At 30.7% G+C, this 7,741-nt stretch overlaps 1 long non-coding RNA gene across 1 annotated transcript; it reads left to right on the top strand.

Annotated features, from left to right (window-relative positions):
- Positions 1 to 1,669: 1,669 nt before the first annotated feature.
- LOC127703243 (uncharacterized) lies at positions 1,670 to 5,922 on the top strand. The gene is made up of 4 exons (XR_007982872.1): positions 1,670 to 1,852; positions 3,396 to 3,477; positions 4,396 to 4,526; positions 5,657 to 5,922. It is a non-coding gene; the product is annotated as an uncharacterized LOC127703243 (long non-coding RNA).
- The last annotated feature ends 1,819 nt before the right edge of the window (positions 5,923 to 7,741 follow it).

The raw sequence follows: 7,741 nt of genomic DNA, 5'->3' as shown, positions 1-7,741 counted from the left end.
GTATTATTATTATCATGAAGTATCAATTACTAAGAGTAAATCGTTTTTGTTTTTTGAGATAATGGAGACGGTTTGGAAAAAAGCATGTCTATACTACTAAAGGAAGAGACCGATTTCATTGAGCTGCAACTCCTCTGAAACCATACAAAGTCGGAAATATTTGTGATATGACGTATAAATGTAGTGTTTTGTACTTCCTAAATTTGTCTTTGAAACAATACTTTTTCCACAAAAAAACGCCAATTTTTGAGAAAATATCGTATAACGTATGTAGGACAATAGTGTTGATTAAAAATTACACCATTCCAGGCCCTTTTGTTTTCCACATAATTAATATTACCAATAATTAACGAGTTCCAGGTCGAATCCGATACCGATTCCAATAGTATATGTCACCTGTTACCTATTACCTTAATTGTACGTTCCGCATCTGTCAGGCGCACCACCAAACGGTGTATTTTGGATTTGCTATATACACGGGTCATAATCACACCTAAACTTCGTCATTATACAGGGTTGACACGTCTACTTAATTCAATCATTGTCACATTGTTTCCGATTGAATAAGATTGACTTTATAAGATAACAATACGAATACTACTGAAAATCCAGACTTAAAATAAGGCGTAGGTACAGTTTCCAAATTGTTAGCCGGCATGGCGTTAAAACGGCGAATTAAAGATTTCAACTTTATATACAACTAATAAAGGACAATGATGTTGATTACAAATTACACCACTCCAGGCACTTTTGATTTCCAAATAATTGATAAGTTCCATGTCGACGGGTTCAAACAGAAAGATTTTGAAAGCAGAGAAAACCGTGCCTCTTATAATCAACATGACTTTATTATATGACAATACCAATACTAAAAATCCAGACTAAAAATAAGGCTTATACATAATTAGATACTTTAATTCGGTCACGGTTTTTTTTCTTATTGATTAATTAAGATCTAGAAGGAAATAATTATGTAAATCTAGCTTCCCATTATTTTTTATTTTTTTAAATTGTTTCAATGAACACATTATTAAATATATACACGGAAGTATTTTCGTTCAATCGGTTCAATAAAGGTCTTAACGAGCAGAGAACGTTCAAGATAGTTTTTGCACTGTAAGCTGATCTTTCCAAAAAATATTTAATTTTTCTGATTAAATCAACATATTATTTTCCTATGACCTTTTTAAATCAAACCAGCATTGTTTCAAGTGACAACTGACTCTAAATATACCTGTAATAAATGTGCCACTTTCATTGTAAAGTAGTGTTGTTATGTAGACAAAGTGTTTCCGGTAAGGCCAAATTTGTGTTTTTCTGCGTTTTGCTTCTACTAAGTTTTAGGTTTTGGAAGGTCCGAGGACACCAAAATATTCCACAAAATCTTTTGAATAGTTTGACTTTGTTGAATTTAAGAGTTCGTTTGAACTTCATATTTATATACGTTTCCCATATCATCATTTGGTTTAAATCAAAACATCTCAATGACATATTAATGTGTTGTTCGCTAGATAAATTTATAAAACTAAGTAAGATTTTCATGTAAAAAAATGGCGTTTTTTTTTGGATTGCCTGTCTAGTTTTATTATGAATGTGTTTTATTCTATTTTTTAATGTCTGACTTCCTGGCGTCCTTGTAAAAACTTCGTTTTGTTTAGACGCTAAGCAATTAAAAAATGATATATGGCGATCTGGTTTTTTGGAGGAACTAGCTTGGATTTCCATAATTTTGCATATAATTTGTCTCATTTTAAAATATTTAAAGTTTCAATATATTTCCAATCTAGTGTGAGTTGTGACGAAGAAATAAAAATGGTTATTGTTTATTTCAAAATTTGGCTTTTGATAACAGGTAAGATGTTTCAATTCTATAAAAACAATTATGGCTCCATGTGATATCGAAGAGAAGATATTATATGAGAAAGATCAGTATGCGAAATTGATTTTATAGTGAATGGTTTAAATTATTACATAGAGAATAATGGGTAAAAAGTGCAGAGTAAAGGACAAAACAAGAGAAAAATGTACAAACAAAAAATAAAGAATAGAGAATAAAATGGGGTGCTAAGATATAAAGAATAAACGATGATGGGCATCAAATAAAAAGAATAAAACAATGGCCTAAAAATTAGAGAATACAGAAATGAAGGACCCGTCTACCTCCTATATGTACATGTTCAATGGAAACCGATATTTGTTATTATAACAACTAGAAAAAAAATGTTATGTAAATAGGTTACTGCTCTTTGTCTGTATTCCCCGCTGAAACTAGATTACTCTGCAACTATCCTTACGGTAGATCACAGGCGCAAGGGTACATGATTTGATCTTTTTTCTTTATTTGCAATATATATCGTATTTTCTATTTGTGTACATCATATACTTAACACTATACCTTATTTGTCTTAACTTATTTTTGATGAATTTATCCATTCTGATAAAATCCCTTATTTTAGTATTCATACTTAAAAACAACAAGTCAACTAACTCAACGCCATTTTGTATTAAACTTGCCAAAACATCCCAAAATTTTCGCATTCCATTAAAGAACCATACCAATTATTCGGCAATTTTACCATCCACGATAGCTGAAGAGGACAACCGATCTATCTATGTTTCTTGAACAAAAAAATGTCACATATTTCGAAAGAGAATAAGAATGGTTTAGTGTATGGTAAAAAAAAATAACGAAAAATGATATGACAGACAGCAGCTAACGACAACCACTGAATTATAGGTTCCAGACTTTGGACAGACCCATATTAAGTAATGGCGTAGGGTTAAGCATGTTTGTGAACCATCAATCCTCTCCTAACCTAGAACAGGGATGTAACAGCACAACATAACCATATCATGTAATATCAAAATATCATCAAGTTATGACGTTACCATATTGAGCAATATCAAAACATCATTAAATTATGTCAAAAACATATTATGTAATAACAAAATATCATCAAGTAATGATAAAATCACATCACGTAATGTCAGAGCACCACGGCGTTCCATACTTGTAACATGACCCCAAGTTTTCAATGCATGGTTAATACGTTTGAACCAACCATGATAATTCAGAGGTTTAATTTGCTTAGGAAACACTGTTAAGTGAAATGAATTGTAGTCCTATTATACCTAAATGTATTTTTAACAAATATATATACGATACATATGGTTTACAGTTTTGTTTAAGAAGAGCCGTCAATTATGTATTTCAATAATTTGTAATTATAGAATACATGCACATTGTTTGCAGATTGAAACAGGTCGCTTTAATATAATGTAAACATAAATGAAAGCTATTGTACAATCTGTAAGGATAGATTTATTTGAATATGTAAGAAATATAAAGATATAAGGAAAAAATATTAGATTACTGATTAATTTTTGAATTTCAGTTTTACCGTCCTTATCAGGAAGAAGATATAGAGTAAGAACATCAAGGGGAACTTATTATTCCAGATCTAGTTCTAGCGATAGGTAACTTAACTAAAATTGCTTGAAGTCATATGATTTAGTTTTACAATTAAAAACAATGTTAAAACAAAGTTAATAAAACGACACCGACCTAACACTTATTTTATTGATTTATTATTGGTAGTGCACGGTCATCACAATGCCAATTTCCATTCAAACTAAAATCTGCGTCTGCGTCTTAAAGTCATATGAGACGATTTTCTAGTAATTATGATGTTTAAGAAAATATTGAACCAATGCATGCATTTATATATACTAAACTATTTTCTATTTCGAGATTTTATTTACATAAAAACAATCGCAAAATCATGGAGCACGTGAAGAATAAGTGAGATGATATCTAGCGATATTGATTTTTTTTCTAATTATTTCCATGCGTTCCAATATGATAACAATTGTTAAATGAATCAATGTATCAAATTTTTCTTTCAGCGTCGATTTAATCTATCTATCTTCCATGTTTCTTCACCTTTTCATTCAACACAGTTCCCATCGCAACTACGCTGCGTGGTGTCATGGCTAAGAACCATAGACCTCTTTAGTTCCTTGGAACATTGTGTTTGTGCGTCTTTCGTGGACTTGTGATTTGCGATTGACATTCAAGTTCCCCGTTCGTATATCCTCTCTTTATATTAGATAATGTATTTGGCCTATTTAAACAAGTTCAAATGAATTCTGTTTTGATAATGGTTTGAAAAATTAATATCTTGATATGCATTCTTTCTGCATTGAACATAATGATTTAGATAACACCAAACGTGACAGAAGCGCTTCAAAAGCTTTTCCTCTTTAACAGATAGTCGATATCATTAAACGATGTTTGATAAAAGAAACGGGCATATTTGAAAGCTCTAGTTTATGAATGATTTGTGTCGCTAAATAAGTTCAATTTTGCATTTATCGATTTTTTTTTAATTGTAGCTATAGCGATGTATGGATTTATATAGTTATAGCAATTCTGATCCTCGTTTTGATATCCTGCTTGGTAAAGTTTTGCTGTAATAAAAGACGAGACAAACCAGAGAAATCGCCTGTTTATATCACCGAATACGGTAAATTGAATTATTTAAAATGAGCGACTATGGTAAGCGTTACTGAATTCGAAACTTACATAACTAATTGTCAACATAACTTGTTTCTGATTGTCTGGAAAACAGAGGCAAAACAAATAAAGCGTTCAAAACTTAATGCGTCGTATGTGCTTCCCATGCCTTGCGGTCATAAAATTTTCGAGTAATGACTCAGAAATTAACCAATCAAAATTGCCCTGGACTTACTTTCATCAGGAATGCTCAATGCAAAAGAAATTAAAGACAACAATGTAATGGTACTTGAGAATCTATTTGACCGAAGAGCTAAATAATATGTAAAGGAACAATTAAGAAATATTAGTTTATTAATTATGTTTGTGCCGAAAAACTTACTAATAGCCTGATGAAGCCCTTCGGACTGTCCACCAGCAGAGATATTGACTTAGTGCTAGATAATGCTGATTATAAGACTTCATGAATTTAATGCGCCCGAAGCGCTTTTCCGAATCAGGAACGCTCAATACTAAAAAATTGAAATAAAAAAAGTATGTATACTAGAAGCAACAAACAAATCATATCACCGAATTATACATAATATTGACGGAAAAACTAAGAAATACATGTACGTTACAAATCTTATAAGTAGCGAAATATTGACTATTAGGCAAAACTTTGATTCTGATTCACCATTCTAAAAAAATATCTCCTCTAAAACAACACGATTTAAGGACAAAACCATCTGCATTGAAATTTGTCCGAAGTTATCTTTCTTTAGTCAATAAGGGTTTAAATTGTCAATGCATATTGAGGACAAATTAGATAAATAGTTTTGCTATCAACAATGGTTTTTCTACCGTCAATACATTTTTCAATATCAAAAATTGTTCAGCGCCTACTCATTACTACGTTAACTCTTAAAAGTATCTTAGACCTTGTTATATACTGAAAGCTTTATAACTTTTTTACCAAAATTAAAATCAGGGAATTCATGCAACAATCAAGCGTTCTTCCATAAAAAAGAATTACTTGATGATTTATTGTTGTTTCCTTAATGTACAGTATATGTGTCTATTTTAAGCTACATAATATTGGTAGATTATTTTTCGAATGTTAATTCTTTAATCTTGAATAAGTTGCACATTTCATTTCAGAGCGAAATTAGTGAAGACAGACCTGTGAAAGAAGAAACTTATGTTTGAATTTACCTGTAAATCACAAAGTACAGGAATTTTTTTTTATATCATTATGTTACCTTTTGTGGATGTATGTCGAAGTAAAACTTTCGTGTTAAAGAAGCTGAAATGTCATCATATAGGCACAACTGTAAAAATTAGAAAACTTTGAATCTTAGTTTAATATATCACATGCTTTACAAATACATTTGTCTCCTACTCCACGAGACACAGATATCTATCTATACACATGAAATATTTATAGTTCACCTGGTTCAAATGAACAGTATGAACTTTTGTCATTACTTGGCGTCCGTCGTCTGTCCGTCTGTGCATACACTTCTTTTCAAATCTTCTATTAAAAACAAATTTATGGAATGGAACCAACTTTGTCCACAATATAAAAATACGAAGATGTGGTATGATTGCCAATATGAGACAAATCTCCATCCTTAGTGTATCTTTTTTAAGAATTTTATCACAAAAATTGCAGTTTTTTTGGCTCTCCACGTGAAAATTATTACAATTAGAGAGAAAGAGTCAAAGCGAAATAGACAAACAAACATGATCTACATAAGCGCTTTTATAACGGACATTGATGACTGCTTATAGAAGTAATTGCCCTTTCTTGACTTTTGTTTTAATATTATTGGTCAAATCATTTAATACTGTTTGAGATATAGGAAGAAAAAACTGCAATCAGCAAATATGATAAATAAGACAAGATCTAGTTATAGGTTAGAAAATACTTAGCCATATTTAAAGAACATTAAACTTATTTACTTAATCTTTATGAAAACTTGTATATTTGAAGTAATCGGTAGTTGCAAAATGCCTGACTTAATAATCTACAAGTAATATATAGATTATGTTCATTGGAATCTAAATTTCTCATCAGACACGGGGATAGCAAATGAGTTGCAAATATGCATACCGTAAGATGGGACCTAATAAACAAGACCGTCCAAAAAGGACAATTAACCATATTGACAAAAGAATCGCATCTTTGTCAAGGAGAAACTGACATCTGTAATCATCTCATCACAGTCCTTATTCTTCACAAAAAAGTTGCAATAAACATACTATGGAACATGTAGTTTCTACAACTTGCGGGTTTCGAGAACTGAAGCGAAAAGTTTGGGGCAGATAAGAAAACGAAAAATGACGAGGAAAAGACCGAGCAATAAAAAGTCTCCGAACTTTGTTGTCTATATTGAGCACATCGCTCGATGGGTAAAGTTACACATCAATAAACTCAAAAAAAATAACTTTTTTTATTTATATTTTTAACCGTACGCACTAAAAAGTTATGTTCAGATAATAATTTCATCAACACCATATCGGAAAACATGGAATTCACGTAAATTTAATTCTATTATCACACTGTAAAAATTATAAGTTATTTACTCCAAGTATACCGTATGATAATATTTTTATCAATGAAACTAAAGGTACGAAAGGTAAGAATTGCCACTTTTTATATTTTGACAAAATTTTCCACATATGGAGTAGATTAATTTTTTTTAATCGTCTATACCGGAGAAAAAAGAGAAAGTTTACAAAGCAGACGTTTAGTTCCATTAAACAAGTCATTTTTCGAAGAGAATTGCCAAAATACAGTTTACGCACGGCTATGCGAGGTAAAACTATTTTTTATCTTAACAAACAAAAAATCATTTTTCAGTTTCATTAAAATATTATAATTACAATCATTCCAAAACAAGAGAAGTCAGTAAATAAAGACAAAATATGTCCAAATTGCCTATTTTTGGACATCAAAATTCAATAGATCCTTTTAAAGGTCAATTTCGTCCACCTCACAAAACTTGTTTAGGCACTATAGTATCCCATTATCTTTTACTGGATTATTTTTTATATTATTTCAATGGACAATTTATCATATATATACATAGAAGTATTTTCGTTAAATCCTTAACGAGCAGAGAACGTTCAAGATAGTTTTTGCACTGTAAGCTGGTCTGTGCTAAAATATATATATATAAAAAAAAATTCAATAGTCAATCCCAAATCGATTCCTAACATCACTGAAAAGAAATGGTGTAC

The sequence above is a fragment of the Mytilus californianus genome, unplaced genomic scaffold (assembly GCF_021869535.1).
Source record: "Mytilus californianus isolate M0D057914Y unplaced genomic scaffold, xbMytCali1.0.p SCAF_1, whole genome shotgun sequence".
Classification (NCBI taxonomy): Eukaryota; Metazoa; Mollusca; class Bivalvia; order Mytilida; family Mytilidae; genus Mytilus; species Mytilus californianus.
The sequence above is the reverse complement of the archived record's forward strand: the minus strand, read 5'-3'. Positions and strand labels throughout refer to the sequence as shown.